The 18,802-nt window shown below is 32.4% G+C and overlaps 1 long non-coding RNA gene across 1 annotated transcript; it reads left to right on the top strand.

The window, feature by feature from the left end:
• Window positions 1-287: 287 nt before the first annotated feature.
• On the top strand, window positions 288-18,501 carry LOC120773917. Its single transcript, XR_005705203.1, has 2 exons — window positions 288-567; window positions 14,979-18,501. It is a non-coding gene; the product is annotated as an uncharacterized LOC120773917 (long non-coding RNA).
• The last annotated feature ends 301 nt before the right edge of the window (window positions 18,502-18,802 follow it).

Genomic DNA, 18,802 nt, shown 5'->3' with positions numbered 1-18,802 from the left:
TAAAATGGATTACGTCAGATTTGTCAGGGCGTTTGAATGCTGCGTTAATTACACAACAGTTAGCTGTTAACTAATAAATGAGCGTGCAAATGAATGGCCATAAAAGTGGCTAGCGATTAACAACAACTTAGAACTTATATATACATATCTGTGTACACGTAATCTTCAAAGCTTCCGAGCGACAAAATGTCTGGCTATCAATTTACAATACAATACAAACAAATAAGGTAATGAGTAAATGAATGAACTTCCGGAAATATGCCATGAACATTTATGTACCATGCACAAGTAAAAATTTAAAATGTGTGTATATACATAGAATTAGTTATCTGAGAAATTTTGTTAATGATATTTAATTCAAATGTCTGCTTCTACAGTGTTTTATGTAAGAAAAACGTTTCTGCAGCAAATCTGTTTCATAGAAGATACATATTTTCCACTCTTGCAGCTCTCTTTTGCCGCGTCATCATTCGTTACACCACTAACGCTGATTTTCTTCTTGTATATGTGCATGCTGGCACGCCTATGGAAGAGCACGCCCGGCTGTAAGCCATCGGCAGAATCAAGGTAAGCAAAAGAGATTTAAGCCAAACAAAAAAATATAATCAATGAAAGCTTTTGAGTAGCCTGTTTTAATTACACACATACATTCGAACACACGTGCGTACGTACATCGGATTGCGAAGAGCAGTTATAAGCAAAAGTTACGCAGGAAGATTCTTAACTCATTCAATCATTCCATATTTCATACATTTACTACTTCGCGTCGGAATGTCCGTGATAGGGTGACATTCAGGTGAAACGTGCCTACGCATCAAATTAAATTACTTAACTACTGATGCATGTATATTCGTACAGCATGTAAATATATATAAAATCATTAATCGGTAGATAATTACTAGGCGTTTCGCTTAAATCCCATTTAACCAACGATATCTATGTGTAAGAAATCCGCGAAAATTTTGCGCCCTGAGGATTGCAACGGAAAATTTAATTACAGAATTGTTGAAATGAATCGCCTTACGGTTTATCGAAATTAGTTGGTCTATCTGCCACCTTTTCAGCTTTCAATATTTAATTGTTTAAGTATGTTCATAGTTTTTTAAGTTCAGAAGGCATTTCGTTGTAGAAGAGATTTTTGCTAGTAACTCAATATGAGTTTGACTGAAACACATGAATAATATAGATCAGCTTTTAACAGCAAAATTCTAAAAGCCTCTGGACGTTTTCAAAATTATCTTCCTGAAATATCTAACTGAATGCAGCTCGCTATATTACTCGTAAGCTTACTTACAAAACCAGCGAACCCAAAAGGCTTCCAACGCGAAAGCAGAGTGACTTAAAAGGAAAACAAATAAACTGAATAAAAATGAGAAGGTAAAGCATAAGAGAATTACGAGAAGAACATTGAAAATCAAAGGTATAGTCAGTGAAAAACAAATTAAAAATACACAAAAAATTACTGAAGAAGAAAGTGACGGTGACGCAACAGTGATGAAAAAATAATAGTCAAGAGAATGAAAAAGTGTAGATTAGTGGAGCGAAGGAAACCGAAGCTATAGCAAAGATATAAAGAAATCAACAGAGAAGAAAAGGAGCAAATGGTGAATACTTAAAAGTTTTGAGCAAGACAAGCACTTAAGATCAAATTTGACTTGGACTCGGATAAACATTTTTTCTAGATTAGTCAAACTTTTTCTTCAATACAATGTTGTGTTTTGCGGCTGTTTGTTTACGACGCCAAAAGCGGCGATTTTTATATATAGTGTCACCTAGGAGAGAGCCACATCTGGCGAATATGGTGACTGGGCGATGACTTTGGTTTCGTGTTTCACCAAAAACTCAGCCTTTTGTCATGAACCTATTGTTGACATGCTTCCTATCCAAAACATTTCCTATATTGAGTCGAACCGAAAGAGATCTTGAGATCTTCTGCTATCTCTCTGATGCTAACAGCCTCTTTTCATGACACATATGTCACACGTTAATTGACGTATAGTGAGCACATTTATAAAATTTATTTTTTATTGTCGCAGTGGAGATAAAAAAGACTGCCTGAGAAAGTTTAATGACCGAAGCATACTTTTGTAGAACCCCCATAGGAAATCTAGTGACTGATGCCCAGAGCATACGAAAATTACAGAGGTTACACTTCTCCAGCCTGCTGAATGGCAGTGAAAGCATAACGTCAGCCGATTCTCCAACCGATTACGATGGAGCAGAACTTCCTCTACCCGACCGTGAAGAAGTTCGAATTGCAATACCCCGTCCGAAGAACCACAACGTGGCGGGGGAAATGGATTGCCATCCGAGCTCTTCAAATATCATAACAAGCAAGCATCAGCTTCTTTGTAAAATATGATCGGACGAAAGCATGCCCAACGATTGGAATTTAAGTGTGCTCTGCCCAATCCACAAAAAGGGAGACCCCACAATCTGCGTTAACTACCGTGGGATAAGCCTCCACAACATCGCGTATAAGGTTCTATCGAGCGTATTGTGTGAAAGATTAAAGCCCACCGTCAACAAACTGATTGGACCTTATCTGTGGCTTTAGACCTGGCAAATCAATAACTAACCAGAAATTCAGCATGCGACAAATCTTGGAAAAGACCAGTGAAAAGAAAATCGACACACACCACATCTTAGTCAATTTCAAAGCTCCTTCGATAGCACGAAAAGAAGCTGCCTTTATGCCCCGATGTCTGCATTTCGTATCCCCGCAAACTAATACGGCTGTGTAAACTGACGTTGAGCTATGCCAAAAGCTCCGTCAGGATCGGGAAAGACGTCTCCGAGCCGTTCAATACCAAACGAGGTTTCAGACAAGGCGACTCCCTATCGTGCGACTTCTTCAATCTGCTGCAGGTACAATCTTCTATAAGAGTATACAACTGCTGGCGTATGTCGATGATATTGATATTGTTAGTTCTGCTTTCTCCAGAATAGATAAGGAAGCGAAGTAAATGGGTCTGGTGGATAACGAGGGCAAGACGAAATATCTCCTGCCATCAAACAAACAGTCGTCGCACTCGCGACGTACATTCTTAACTTCGAAGTCGTTGATAATTTCGTCTATTTTGGAAACAGCATTAACACTAAGAAATACATACGTCAGTCTCAAAATCCAACACAGAATAACTCTTGCCGACAGGTTCAACTTCAACGAACAAAAACCAAACTCTACACGTCATTAATCATTCCCGTTCTGCTATATGGTGCAGAGGCTTAGATCTTTCGGGAGAAAAGTTCTGAGAAAGATGTAAGGTCCTTTGCGCGATGGACCAATGAGATGTATGAGATATACGACGACTTTGGCAGTTCAGCGAATGGACGAAAACAATCTAGCTCTGAAAGTATTCGACGCAGTACCCGCCGGTGGGAGCAGAGCAAGAAGAGGACCTCCACTCAGTTGGAAAGACCAGGTGGAGAAGGACCTGGCTTTGCAAAAACGATAAATTCTTTGTTATTTATTGTAAAACAGATGCAAAATATTATATTCCTTTAAAAAAAAAGTGGAAAAAATGTTTCCTTTTTTTGTATAACATTTGTTCTTACAGGGTACATTCATATAAGTATAATGCATGCTTAGTAAATATCAATATGATATATAAATATCGTGTTGGTACATATGTTTGCAAATATTTATATTGAACAACGGAAGCATTAATATTTTGTAAACAAACAAAATGTGTGGTATATATGTATGTCGGTGCTTATTTGGTATATACGTTTATAGTTTTCCGTCTGTCTATTGTGTATTTGTCATTTGCAATTTACTTTGTATATGGTTGCATTAGCTATGCTACTGAAAAATTAATACTGTTCCTAAATAAAAGCTTGTATTTATAGACACGTGTAGGAAAGACATAACTGGTTTGATTTCCAGTAGTTGATAAATTTATATGTCTGTGTTGTATGTATATGAAGATAATTTTTTTTGTATGAAAATACTGCTTTTATTTCTTTTCATAAACGCAAATAAACTTATGTTTGTGATTTACTATATCTGAAAAAATTAGTGCATTTTTTCAAACTATTTTTTAAACTAAATAAATATTTTCTAAACTCAATTTTAATTATTTTGAAATTCCTTCAAATGAAATTTCATAAAATTGAAAAATAAAGTTTTGTTGCTCACAAAAATATGAAGCTTAAGCAAAAATTCATAGAAAGCGAAGAACACGGCAATTAATAGACTCAATTCGACTGATTTAATTTCATATTAATTTAGAGACAGGTTTTACCAGCAACACTCGTTTTGAAGAAACTTTAAAGAGTTTATTTGGTGGAGGAATTAATTCAAACAAGACAAAACGATAACAGTCGTATGGAAATATCAGATCTCTATCTGCTTGAACTGAGCCCACATATTATACATACAGACATACGGACTTGGCTAAATCAATCATCCTGAGCATTTAAATAAACATTTTATAAGTTCTCCGTGATTTTCATCTGCTGGCTTAAGATAATGTGTAATGTAATGCACATACACAAGTCAACTAATAAAGGTTTATACTAGTTTTAAGCTAAGACCATAATGGCTTTTATAAAAGGTATTTTCAGTGTATAAATGCACTTGGTACTTGGCGAAACAGTTATAGATTTATATTTCAGTATACGACCGTGCCAAGCCACTTTTAGCTCAATCAAAGTAGTATTTCGCGTCCTTCAAAAACTTTATTGGCTCAGTGAGCTTAGTGCCGCTGACAGTGAGATCGTTACTCATTCACATGAAAATTTTCAAATTACAGGGAATTGTCTACGTTTTAATAGCAAATAATGTCAAATAATAAATGCCGATCCATTGTTGTGTATACGAGAAACAAAACAAGAAAATAGACCACTAATACAAGATATGTAGATGTTAACTCATTAGGTATATACTATGTACTATATGTTTCTGATCAATTTATTTCACTTGCTGTATGTGGTGTTAGGATGAATGGTGTGATATTTACATAAAGTATGAATTTATTCACTCTTCTTTAGAAGAAATTTGTTATAAAAAACATTTTTTCACAAAAATTTGGATTAAATTTCACTAAGTTAGTACTTTAAACATTGAATTAAATACTTTCATAGTAAGAGGTGTAATTGCTTTAATATGAGTATAAATATTTAAGGTCAATATCGAAGCTTCATTTGTTGTAAATTTACATGCTACGTATGTATTTATTTTTGGAAACGTAAACCAATTGTGACCTTGTGAATTTCACACCATATTTGTAAATAATCATATATTGGTTGTGAATTTTATTATTTTTGTCTGTATTCATTTTCAATCAATTTATTTTATATATTTTGTGGTTTTAATTTATTCAGAACCTCGAACTATTTATGCTGATGTTGCTCATATCAGTATCTTATCAAACATCTGAGTAAATTCTAGTATATTTGGAACTATTATTTGTTTTATAGATTTTATTTGTTTTCTCTTTTCGTTCTATTGTTTACAGTTTTGCAATAACATAACCGCTATGTTGTAAGCGGTTGTAAATTAAATGCACAAATGTCCCCCTAGTTCATACAGTTACATGAATTTCAGTTAACATACTTTGTCGTAAATTGACCATCAGAGGTTCAATGAAAACTTTATTTACCATTCAGCGAATAACGTTTGTTGATAAAACACTTAGGCTTAAAATGTTAGTGCAGCCACAAAAGTAAATAAAATTTTTTAATTCGGTTTGTACAGGGAAAATTTGAAATATTCTTTCTGAATATACTTGGTAACTTTCAAATATTAATATACATATGTATCAACAATAAATAAATGACTTCCGATTTTCATATCAGAATAATCTTAGCGATTACTTTTCATTCGTCACTGTTTCACTATTTGTTTAGCCTTAGTACTCCCGCATAGTTAAAGTTGATGACAGATAAAGAAACTATGTTTATAGATAATTCTGGGTAAAGGTAAGACAAACCAATCCCAACATCAGCATAAAACTTTATCAGACTCCGTATCCTTAATAAAATTAACGTTACATTAAGGTCTCCAAAGGAGGTTCCACTTCACTGCTTTTTGTTATAGCTATGGTAAACTTTCTGAAACTGCATAGAGAAAACTTTCTGTATTTCTAAAATAAGAATCTGTTGTATGAGGATGATGCCGAACCCTCTACAACCAAGCATTTTTGTCTATGACCTCAACTGCAAGGGGCGCTAAGTTATAACACCCCTTAAACTAAGTATGTTCTTTAAATCAAAATCTCTTTTGTTCACGATTTCTGTAAATAGTTTTAAGACTAAGACTGTTGGACTTACACCTGGGCACAAATACACCAACATCAGCAACATTCTAGAGGAATTTCAGACATTACAGAAAAATGTAGTAATTGTTGTGAAAAAATATTTGACATTATTTCACTAATAAGTCATCCAAATGGAAATATATTGATATATGTATTCTTTGTGCTATAACTTTACTTTCAAATACACATAGTGGTTTTCCCTTACTCACCTTGGGTAGTTATCAATTTGTTTGTTGGGGTTTTACAAGCCTTTTCACGTTTCACTTTTATTTTTAACCTTTTCCACGCGCATACTCTGCTGTAACGCATGCTTATGAAATACTTTAGCTTGAAATTCAGTTATGTACAAATGTAAGCAAATTTTATTCCATTTCACAACACACTTTTTACTCATTTATTTTTTACTTTTGTGGTATGTATTTTTATTCAAATTACATTATATTAAATTATACCATACTTTTGTAAGTATTTCTCACTATTTTATTTTACACAATATCCATTTCCAATAATTATTTTCACATAATAACAATTTTCTCTTCCACAACAACGAATGCACTTATTCTTACTCGGCTCCACAACTTGTTTACATTCAATTGACACGAACAGCGGCAGCCTTCGCCGTTTATCACATCATGTCACTGCATGCTACTGGTGTGTGCTGTTGGTTTTTTGCATGCCGAGGTGAGCAAGTGAGAACAATGAGAAGTGTAAAATCGAACTCGTGCTCCTGCAAGAATAGAGTGACCACAATAAAAATAATTTATTCTACTAAAAATACATATATTATTGAAAAATAAAATAAATTGCAAATAGTATGTTTGAATAGGAGTAACTTGTATGTACATACTTATGTTCATTTACATGCATGTACGTCCATACGTCCTGTTCATTTCGCACCAAAAAGACAATATACATACATATGTTAGGATTGTAAGAATTAAGAAAATATCACATCTGGTCACCTTCATATGCTTCTTCGATTTTGGGTAAAACTCTTAATCATCAGATTTGTTAATGCATATCCTCGAGGCGCACAACCAACTACTGTAACTAGTAGATATAGCAGTGCCATTAATTTATTCAGTATAACTTCTGCAAAAATTTACTGATTTCAATGAATTTGGTGTCAGTTAAAAGATAAAAAGGGTAGAATGGAACAAGTGAGCTGCACATACTTTCACAACGCATGCAAGCGTGATAGTTTAACGATAAGTAAGTGGAGCAAAAAACGTAGATTTTAGCTGAATTTAGGGAACCTGTAGTGCTACTATATAACAGCAAATACATATGGAGCGTATTTCTAGAGAACAGTTATACGATCGTCTTTCCATATTGCTTTTAAATATAAAATTATTTAATATTACAACATAGTTGATATATACCATTTTCTTTCAAAATATTTCTTCTATTTGTGGCTTGTAAATATTAGTTAATAGCTTGCTGTAAAGCTGCAGACTTGTTCTTTCATTTACCTTTCGCGGACACAAAATCGGTTCTATTTCAATGAAGTTATTCCTCTAAATTCGCCGCATCTTTTACTTCCGGATATTCTGCGCCTGTCGCTAAGGTAGTTTCATTTCACCTGCGCCTTTGAGGTATGCAACAGAAAATTCAATTTCCTCGCGGCGGCTACCTCCTAGCCAGCTTTGCGTGCCTGGTAGAAATCGACTATTTGTGCTTCAGCGATTGTGCGTCTCCGCGTGACTGGGGTGACCAGATCAAATTTTTACGTAACTTCAGAAAAAGGCTGTGGAGGTTTCGTTTTTATTTGTAACAATTGGCTTTTAAGGCCAGAATTTAAGATTTTATATTTATAATAATTAATTTTATTATCTACATTATCTATAAATGTAAAAAAATGTAAATCTATAAATGTAAAACCCACTAACTCAATCGATTTTAAATGAAACAAGTTTTTGGTGTTTATGTTTCTTTATTTCAATTTTTTTTTAGTTATTAACAGAACCTTCCTTTTACTTTACTTACTTATTTAGCTCAGGTTATTTACTTTCCTTTTATACTAATTAACTTTAATTACTTATATGTGTATGTTCTATACTATATTTGTCTTTATTAATAATATATATAAGTATATATTCATATAATGGAAATTTGAATGTGAATGGTTTTTGAATTAGTTCCGGATCCCACATGATCGTTAGTTCTCGTCATACGTCAACAATAAAGTTTTGACTATTAAATCTCCGTTGCGTTTCTCCGCCTGTTGACCTGAATATAGCTTAATTATTTTTATTTTGTTAGATTCCCGGGGTAAAGTATACAAATGTTTCAGGAGCTAAAATAAAAAAAAAATATATATTATATATTAATACATATACATATTATCTTTTTTTATGCTATCTATCATTTATTTTATTTATCCCAAAAGATATATTGAAATATTAACACACTTATATTCTATACCCTAAGTAAACCTAGAATAGTTAGAGCGGGTTGAAATATACTTAAAAAGACTTTTGTAAAAAATTAAAACGGAAGAACTTCTCCGTAAATTGTTACACACCCTAACTGACAATCTAAAGAAGTAAAATGTTTTTTCTACAAATTCTTCATTGCAAATAAGTATACTTATTCCACTGGCTACTTCAGGCATTCGATATTCTGTTGCAAAAATATTCACTCTCAACTTACTTAAGGACATTTGCACAGATGCCTCCTAAAGGCAAAACGTACTCATATAAGCATTTATGTATGTGTATGTATTTATTTCTTCGAATTTAGCTTTCTGGTAGCTTCTTTACATCATTCACACATTGATCGAAATATTTTCATGCTGATGGCACAATTTACAGAAAATCTGTTAATAATCCATAGATTATCTGTCAGCACGAAAACGAATAAACGAATATATATTGGAGATTCCTCACTGAAGCTAGTTTTTGCTAAGAACGATTGCAATTTTTTGTAAATAAATATTTCGTACTCGATTGCTCACAATCGTTCAGCTGTGAGTGATCAGAATTCCTCCTGCGAATAAGCAATGTGCGTAATCCTCACAATATTCAAGCCGGTAAATTATCTGGACATTCATGGAGCACATACAAATAAAATATTGAGTAGCAAATACCTGGAATTGATAATATAAATATATCATCAAAACTCATATGTATTTTAAAATGGTTATGAAATTGACGTATGTGCTAATACCAAGGATTGTTATAGTTAGTAGTTTTTTTACATACTGTTTAACAAGAGCTAATTGTTAATAGTTTTAGAGCACTGTTATTACTTACTGTTGTTACTTTTGCGTGTCTCACAAGCTGCTATATCCAGGGCCCGATTCATTTTTTAATAGGTGCGTGTGGCTACCAGTGGAAAAGTGCATCAGCCGAATCAAGATAAGCAGCACTGCAGAGTAATTGAGTTGTATGCTTTAATTATGCACAAACATCTATGAATGATAATTTATCACAAGCAACACATATGTATCTTCGATTGACTTTATTTATGTTTTACATATGTACTCTGAAATCAAAACTGGTGAGGATAATTGACGTGACCACCAACTAGTTAATTGTACTAGCAACCTGGAAAATGGGTTGAACTGTTAATTTTTAGCAATTTATAAGATCCGTGAAATGAAAGGTCATATGAAGTGAATAGATAGTTTTTAGAAAATTTGAAAGCAATAAATTTAAAACTTTCCAACCTTATAGAAAATATTGTGGAACAACTAACAGCTGACTGACACGTATATTAAAGCTCGAATAAACTATGAGTTAATAGACAACTGCGCACGCCACAATTTGAGTACAATATATTATATTTGCTCGAAGTACGTCGCCGACACTCCCATGAGTGTCACCAAAAAAATTACTTTAAAGGCCAAAAGCGAAATGATGAAATTCCAACACAATTCCTGGAAAAGCTCCAAATTAATCACCTTTACCGGACAATGTGTGCACACAAAATTCTTGTTGTTCTTCCTATAGATACAAGCAGCCAGAGAGGCAGGTCAGCTAGTAAGGGTCGCACCTATTACGCATGGATAATGAAAAGCAAACAGTAACATGTTAACCAAGGCAAAGGAAAGACACGAAAGGTGGGTTCTAAAACACCCTCGAAATGGGAAAAAATAAATCGTACATATGTTCTTCGAATCAAATACCCCCTAGCTTGGGTTTTGTTCGGTTTTGCTGTAGTTAAGCTGAAATGATTCCGAATTTAAAAATTTTTTTATTATTTTAGTTATAATGTGATAAATATAATGAGTTTAATGACACTACCGTAGAAGACTATGATCTTAGTTACATTTTGGATTTTTATGTAAGGTACTAAATTCTTTATTCTCAAAACTATATCCATAACTTATTAAAATGGATTTCACTTTTATGTTAACTGTCCTCGAATGATGTTCGATCAAAAATCTTAAACAATATGATATTTTAATTGGAGTATTCTAGCTCAACTACAGAAAGTTCGGTAAAATGAAAATCAGGATACTAAGCTTCAGTACTTGAACACATGTACATATCTTGTAATGTTGCGAAAATGTTCACTAGTAATATCTCAATACTTCTTTAATTAGCTATCACATTATTGGGTGAGGCAGGTGCGCTTGTCAGCTTTGCAATGACCGTAGATTCACACAGTCAACCACAGAATATTAGTACAACCTAAGCGAACTAAAAGATTCCATATAAATACTTGAACTAAGTAAACACGACAAATCTAATGAATGAAGAAGAAAATTTTAATTCATTAGATGTAAATTTACCGGATTTTTATACCTATAACATCTGAAAAGGTTTTCTATTTTTTTAAGTCTTGTTGACTAACTTTAATTTTATAGAATTTGTAAAATAATAACCATAAAATCAGATAAAATATATTTTAAAATATTGGGCCGCTTTGTAAGTAATTTCGGTTGATGACAACAGCTGAACGTATCAAATTTTTTTCAGCCCATTTTACATTTAACCATTTGAATATCTATTATCATAATACGATTCATATACCATTTTACAAACATTGAATTGATCAGTTTTTCTTTGCTATGAACTACAATATTATAATAGAACAAATTACAAGTTTGGACCTTATCTCAGCTGTTTAAATGCAGTTCAACCAACAAATGTATTAAAACAGATTTTTCTTACAAACGAAAATGTATAAAGTCTTTTGGCATAATTTAAATCATCATTTCCGTTAACATTCAATTAACTTTGCACTGTAAACTAAATAAATTTCTTACATGCTTGCATTCATTTAGCAGCTTAAGCGTATAAATTAAAATACGTGAGATTATTTAATCATCATATATGACTGCCACACATAAAATGCAAGGTTACGTATACGACACGTCAAATTAGCGAATGCACCGTGCAGTTAATTCATACATTATTGCTTATGGTGCGATTTGCTGTTTTATGTTTTTCTTTGCAAAAATAAATTTTCTAAATCGGAAAACTAATTTACGTGTTCAACTGAAATATGAACGGCAAACGTGCCAGTTCGTTGCAGACGTGTGAAAGACTTCGTGCTAGTTTTAGCACCAATTTGTTGTAAAAAATTTAATGCAATTTATTTTGTGCAGACTGAGCCTTTGTTATACTTACTGCACATTTCTTCAAATTTAGCCTGAGATTAATAACCGCAAACTTGAACATGCCGCTTAATTCAGGACATATTTTTTCTAAAGTGGCATTTAACTCTCATACCTGATTGTGATGTCTCAAGTTGCAAATAAATAATACATCAATTTATTTACTCGCTTACATCAAGAAGTGACATTAAATCGGTCTCTTAAAATCACAGTTGAAATATGAAACTGATTCAATAAATTATCACAATAAATAAATAAGGCATCCTTCTTGGTAAATAAGAAAAATATGTTTATGCCTCTGTGCGCTCTATTTCTTCTCTTCTTGGCCACAGAATAGAAATAGATTTTCGACTAGCAGATATTTATAGAGGATGCGTTATGCTTAAGTTGTTTGTAAATTCCCTTTCAATTGCGATGGACTTTTCTTGTTCAATTTGAACTGTAAATGTGCGTACATGGGTATATGCTTACAAACTTTTGCGGTGATACTATTTTACACATTTGTTAGTTAGTTAGTTAGTTAGTTTACTTTGGTCTTTTTTATCAAACAGACAAAACTTTTTCTACCCTAAGCAGGGAATATTTAGTTCGCAACGAACCTATAACAACGAGAAGAAAATGTATGTATGTATTTAAAAAAATACATAAATTATCAGAGAGTTTGTCTGTTCGCACGAATATTTTTCAGATAAACAATAATAACATAAAGCTGTCATGCTAACTCACCGATAAAAATTTAATTCTGGTAAGGAAAATTTGAACCTGTGAATATGTAAACTTCCATCAAGCTGAAAAATAAGCGTTTTTTGTTGTTTAACTTAATTTTCCAGTTGAAAACTTATGCGAAATTTTTGTGTTCTTCCAGGAAGGATTTACTGTAATAAAGAGAAATTTTAAGTTTTGATTATAGTTCAATCAAGAATTATAAAATTCATACGAATGAGAAATCAGGCATGCATTCTGGGGGTTTTCTTTGCTTCACAAATACATAAAATAAAGTAAAAATGCATCCAACTATAGCCTTAAATTTATTCGGTTTAATTTTTTATACATAAAAAGCTTACTCCACTTTTTATAGCAGCTGCTATGATTTTACTGAAAGTTTTAAATGAAAGTGGATGTGTATATTCAAAAGTCTTTGTATCAATGCCACTCATTTATTTACACACTCTAATTTGTCTAAAAAAATTATGGTTCAACGAGCGCAGTAGTGTAGGAACATACTTTGGTAGAAAAAAGAATGAAATTATGAGCATCCGACAAATGGCAATATTACCATATGTAGAAAAGCAGTTGCACAACAACATGAAACTGTAACTTCTCTTCTTTGGAGATTTCATAATACCTAATGCAAGTGTTAACATTCGAGTTTAATGCTGGGTCTATCCAAAAGAACTTAAACCTTTCAAGAAACTGTCAATTAAATTACTCAATAAATTGCCCACCCATCTTAGACAACAAAAAAAAGTATTTGCCAATTGTAGACTTTGCTATTGCTGTTGGACTTAAAAGGGCCTTCATAAAATATTTAGCCATTAATCAACAAGCTGAAATATTTATTTAAGGTAAAGTGAATTTAGACTCTAACTCTAACAAAAGTTGTACATAAAATAATTCAAGCAAGAAAAGGATTATGGTCGTAAACTCTTTCACGTGCCAAAAGGACTAAATCGAAATTGTGTAAGTGTCAAAAGCTTATATGCACTACGTTTGAATGTTTGCAACTTTTAAGGATTTGAAAGAAACTACCCTAAATAAACAATGCACCTGACCAGTAAATATTTGTTGTAAGCAGGGTAGCAAAGTAAGCGCAAAATTTTTATTGTTTACAATCGGTGGAGTTCAGCTATGTTCACGTATAAGCACAGTGTCGCAATGTCAAACAGAAAATTAATATATTTTTAAGAATTACTGCATTGGTTTTAAAATTGCAAGTACTTTTTCTCACGGTCCCTATCACGTGCCAAATGGTCACTGAACTGCAATTAGTAAAGTCAAACCCTCCCTTTCCGCCTTGAACTTTTTAAGTTTACAAGCTTTATGGTCTCCAGTGCAACTAATGACACTAAACAAGCTACAGCTTTATATTGTTAACACGCGAGATCTGCAAGTCAAAAAATACAAAACGCAAATACAAGCTACCTTGCTCATATACTCGTATTCTTACATTTTCCTATCACCGTTAATATATATACACTTACATTTGTTTGTAGCTCTCAACTTCAATTGTTTAATGAATGGATCTTTCGTATTTATCTTAAGTTGACTATTGCGAGATATTTCTGGTAATCAACTACTTTCACCAAATTTATTGGCCATTACATGACTACTGACTGTGTGAAAATACTTGGAAGCACGTTTATTAGCAAAGTGCGTGAACACTAAGATGACCATTTATTTGAAATCGAAACAACCAATCTGAATGTTAAATTAATTTGAAAAGTTAATTATTTTAGTGCTTGCAGAATTTTATTCCACGCCAAGGCTATGTTCATTTAAGAAGTGGTATTTGATTCACTGACAAATGTATAAATATATTCTGTAAAGGTGCGTAATACATTTAGTTACAAATACCGCACTACCATGTCATACGTATACAAACATAAATACTTGGGTTTCCTTTTAAATGCAGTTCGTGTTACGCTTCAGAAACTGTTCAGCTATTAGTCAACATGTGCACGTTATTTCATTAATGCATTCTTAGGTAATTAATATACCAAACACTTCCATTTCGACGTCATTCACGAATGGGTATGCTTCGTTGCGAAGGATGCGTTCATTAAATATAATATTTATAATGAACGCATGTTGCTTTTAATTTGACATTTGTACTGACATGCTTACAAATATAGACAACGAATATTGAGAGCAGTTATGATGAGATCAGAGTACCCATTAGTTTATGAATAACAGGTGTACTGAATGTATTTATGTTGTGTCACTGTATAATATACAGAAATGTTGGACTGTAATCGCTCTCTTTGCATTTGATGATAATTTTGTGGTTATTAGCTGCATCTTTACAACAATCTTTTGTAATTTTACTTTCCACAGAGAAAAAAAAAATTTAAACTTTTATTGTAATTCCTTTCCTACATCATTCTTATTAAATAAATCAAATAAATCTTGCAATTTTCTCCGTTTTTCAGATGAAAAGTTATTGCGGAGACGGTGACATCTCACAAGGAGGAAAGTGTTAGAGGAATAAATCAATTGGTCAAGTGACCCGAATAAATACACAAGAAATGGCTAATAAAGTGTGAAAAATTGGCAAAAATTACGAAAAGGTAAAGCACGGAGAAATTTCCAGCTGAAAAAAGGCTCGCCTTAGATTTGCAATAAGTATAATATATCGGCTATGGAAGCGAAAATTAAATACGCATGTACCATGCATAGAATATGTAACATCAAAACCAAACTTCTTCAGGAAGTAAAAAGACCCAATCGCAGTCATGCCACAGATGTTTTTAGACTGCTCCAGTATCATGTATAATAGCACTGAATAATGCAAATCAATTTAGGGCATTGTGACAACATCGTATGTCAAGGTCAACCAAGGTCACCAACGTGAATAGTTGAAGTCATTCATTCTTTCCAGCCAACTGAAGACTGATTTGACTCGTGATACTGATACGACTGATAAAACTTGATAAAAACTTATTAAATGTGAAAATAATATATAGCAGCTTTTATTACTATTATGTTTATAGCCATTGAGAAATTAGGATTATTTTTTAAGCTTAGTATTAACTAAGTTCGGTTTATATTATCATATCAAAATCAATCTGTACTACAAATTCAGAGGAGTTCTTCACCGACAAACAGCTACTAGGACTTAAGGAATGTTTCCAGAACCCTCGGCGTTATTCCAGCACCGCCAAAGCAGCCTCGTGTTTTATATTTGGACGATGCTACAGCGAATTGAAAACCGTTATATTCATTATTTTTTAAAGAAATTTATTTCAGTTGATTTCAGTTGAACGCACAAGTTACTAGAACTGAAAATTTAGCAAGCCAATGCTGCACACATATACTTTTTACTCACGTCTGTCCAATGTAGAGTAATTCCCAACACTTTCATTTTATTTATCTTATTCACACGTATCACTACTCTTTGTTCTAATAAATTCTATGCCTAAAGAGGTTTATTTTGAGTCCGCCGGAATCCAAGAGCATTACAGCTTTCAGGCTTACAATATTTATTACGGATATTTTATATTTATACAACTGAAGCAAGCATATAATAAAGCGAAAAGGAAAAAAAATTAATATAATATATGGAAAAAAATATTCTAAAGGATTACTAAATTCAATTCACTGTTTAATAAACACCTTGACGTAATCCACATACATACACGTATATTTAAATGACATGGCTTCTTAACAGTAGACTTTGACATTATATTAAGTAGCGAATTACCACACCTCATATCGTACTGTACTACATATATAATTCGGTTTCATATAGAAACTATAATTCCACAAAACCAAATCTCAGATCAAAGCAACAAAAACCAATTTTGAATTTGACCACCTGAGGTGTAACTAACTTACGTCTAATCAATGTGAGGTAGTATGCATTTTCATAGATGTTGTTGCTTCGAAGTCAGATGTGTCAAATTCGAAATCACCTGCCATTAAAATGCACAATTGCACACCAACTATATTGCACTGCAGTCGTTGACTTAAGATTTCATTCATTTAGTCGTGTATAATCATATATTCACCTACGTACTATATATCTCAAAATACTAATTTGAGTTCAACAATATTTGGTGTGATTTATTAACAATATCTGTCAAAATATGATGTGCTTGTCACAGAAACTGTGTTTTCAATCCAATTTTGGAACTAACGCTGTAGCCTGGTTAGTTATTATGATGATTGTGATTCAGACCGAATTGACTTTCCTAGTTGGTTTACGATTTATTGCTGTAGTTATTAATTGGCTTTGTTGGAACTGAACAGGTGACTTGATTGTCTGACACATGCAACTACTACTGATTACTAAACTTTTTCTAAATCAGTAAATCATCACCGTCCAATATTCCCATGAATGCATTCAGCTTTAAATTATACAAATGAGCAATGAAAGCGGTACGCAAATGTTGCTCATACGCCAGAGCGAGCAATATTCATTGAAAATCGCAAGTCCCTTAGGACGCACCTTCATTACAAATACTTCGAATTTTCACGTGGATTATGCAGACGGATTTGATTTTTAATCAGGCAATTGAAAAAGGCCTTTCTTGAAAGAATGATAGATTTAATGTTAATAATAATAAAAGATTTAATTAATATATTCCGGATGTTTGTGGAGAAAAGGGAATATTATTTCATTTATGTAAAATTATACTCACTAACTAACACCGCGGAAAAATAAAAGATCATATACGGATATGTGTACGAATGTCCAATTAAGAGAATGTTAAAAATAAAGTACATAGTACACTCGAGCTTAAAATTCGAAAACTATTAATTAGTTGGTGAGGTTTTTTGTATGAACTGTTCTAGTGGATTATATTCACCATATACATTTTTGAAATGATAATTTTATATGCAAAGATGGAGTTGCTCGCTTATTAAACCACTATTTATTCTAACATAATTCAATTTCACTGTCAAATTAATTGAACTAAATTTGATATTTTAATATTTTGGTTAACAAATTGTGGTCCTAAGCAAATATTCCAAATTTGTTTTATGATTCGCAGCTAAAATAATTTTCTAAAATCCCATGGAGGCAAACATTCCGCCTGATACGAATTGAACATTAAAGCAAATCAATATTTGAACAACTATAAAGCACATGTACATACCTTGATATCAGTCTGTATGCCCACAAATATACATATTTACAAAAGGGTACAAATGCACACCGGAAAATGTAATTAGAAAGGTATTAGATCTTACTTGTAAATAGGCAACTGCCTAAGGATGTGTTTCGCATGTGCGTCAATAGAATTAACAACTTTGTTGTTAGTGACACGAACGTACATAGGGCTATTTAACAAATTTCTCTTTTTCACTTGGAGAGACTAATATTCTGAAAATTTCCGAAATCAGCATTTAAATTGACAAATTAAAAATACATTTCAAATTATTTTATATTTGTAAAAAAAGTACACACAAAGCACAGAAACGAAGATTCGTAAAAGTTCACAAACCTGGATCTACCGTTTCTGTTAAATTATTTTCACAACTTTTTTTCTAAAAGTCAGCTGCAAATATGGAACAATTGGCGGAAGCTGTTTGTTCGTTGATACAGATTAAACGAGTAAAAATAAATATATCAAATGACAAATGAATGTACATATGTATATCCTGCTAAAATAAATATAAAAATTATATTATAAAGCATTTTTTTTATTTTTCTAGTCAAGCATTGAAGTTTTTGTCTTATTTACAGAATACACCTGAAGGAATAAGTACATTAGCTGTTTAAATCTGGGCTAAAAAAACATACTGCCTCATATCGTAGTCATTTGTGGATTATATGATACATATTCTCTTTGTATAAGTACATATGTAACAAATAAAACAGGAATCAGAAGACCTTGCATATAGGTTAAAGTGAAATTGATTGTGATATTTATATGATACTAGTACAAACTTGATAAGCGTGAAATGACCCAAAAGTTAAACTTATTAAAATAAAATTGAAAAACTCAATCTTCTGTGTTTATAAATATTTATTGTAAGGTCAAAAGTTCACACAAATACGTAAGTAACCTCTCTTTGGTCTCAAAAATTCTGAATTTTCATTTAAGTCAAGAAATGTTTTCCTCAAAAATAAGATGTCATGTTTATAGGATTACTAGAGATATTTGAACTATCGTGTTGGTCATTGCGGAAAGAGTGTGTTTTATTTTTGAATTTTAAAGAGTGAAAAACTTCTTTTCATAATTTGTAATGCTTAAATGACAATATAAAAAAATATTCAACACAATAATTTCACCCACATTTTATTATT

This window comes from Bactrocera tryoni, chromosome 4 (assembly GCF_016617805.1).
Source record: "Bactrocera tryoni isolate S06 chromosome 4, CSIRO_BtryS06_freeze2, whole genome shotgun sequence".
NCBI classification, from domain to species: domain Eukaryota; kingdom Metazoa; phylum Arthropoda; class Insecta; order Diptera; family Tephritidae; genus Bactrocera; species Bactrocera tryoni.
The sequence above is the reverse complement of the archived record's forward strand: the minus strand, read 5'-3'. Positions and strand labels throughout refer to the sequence as shown.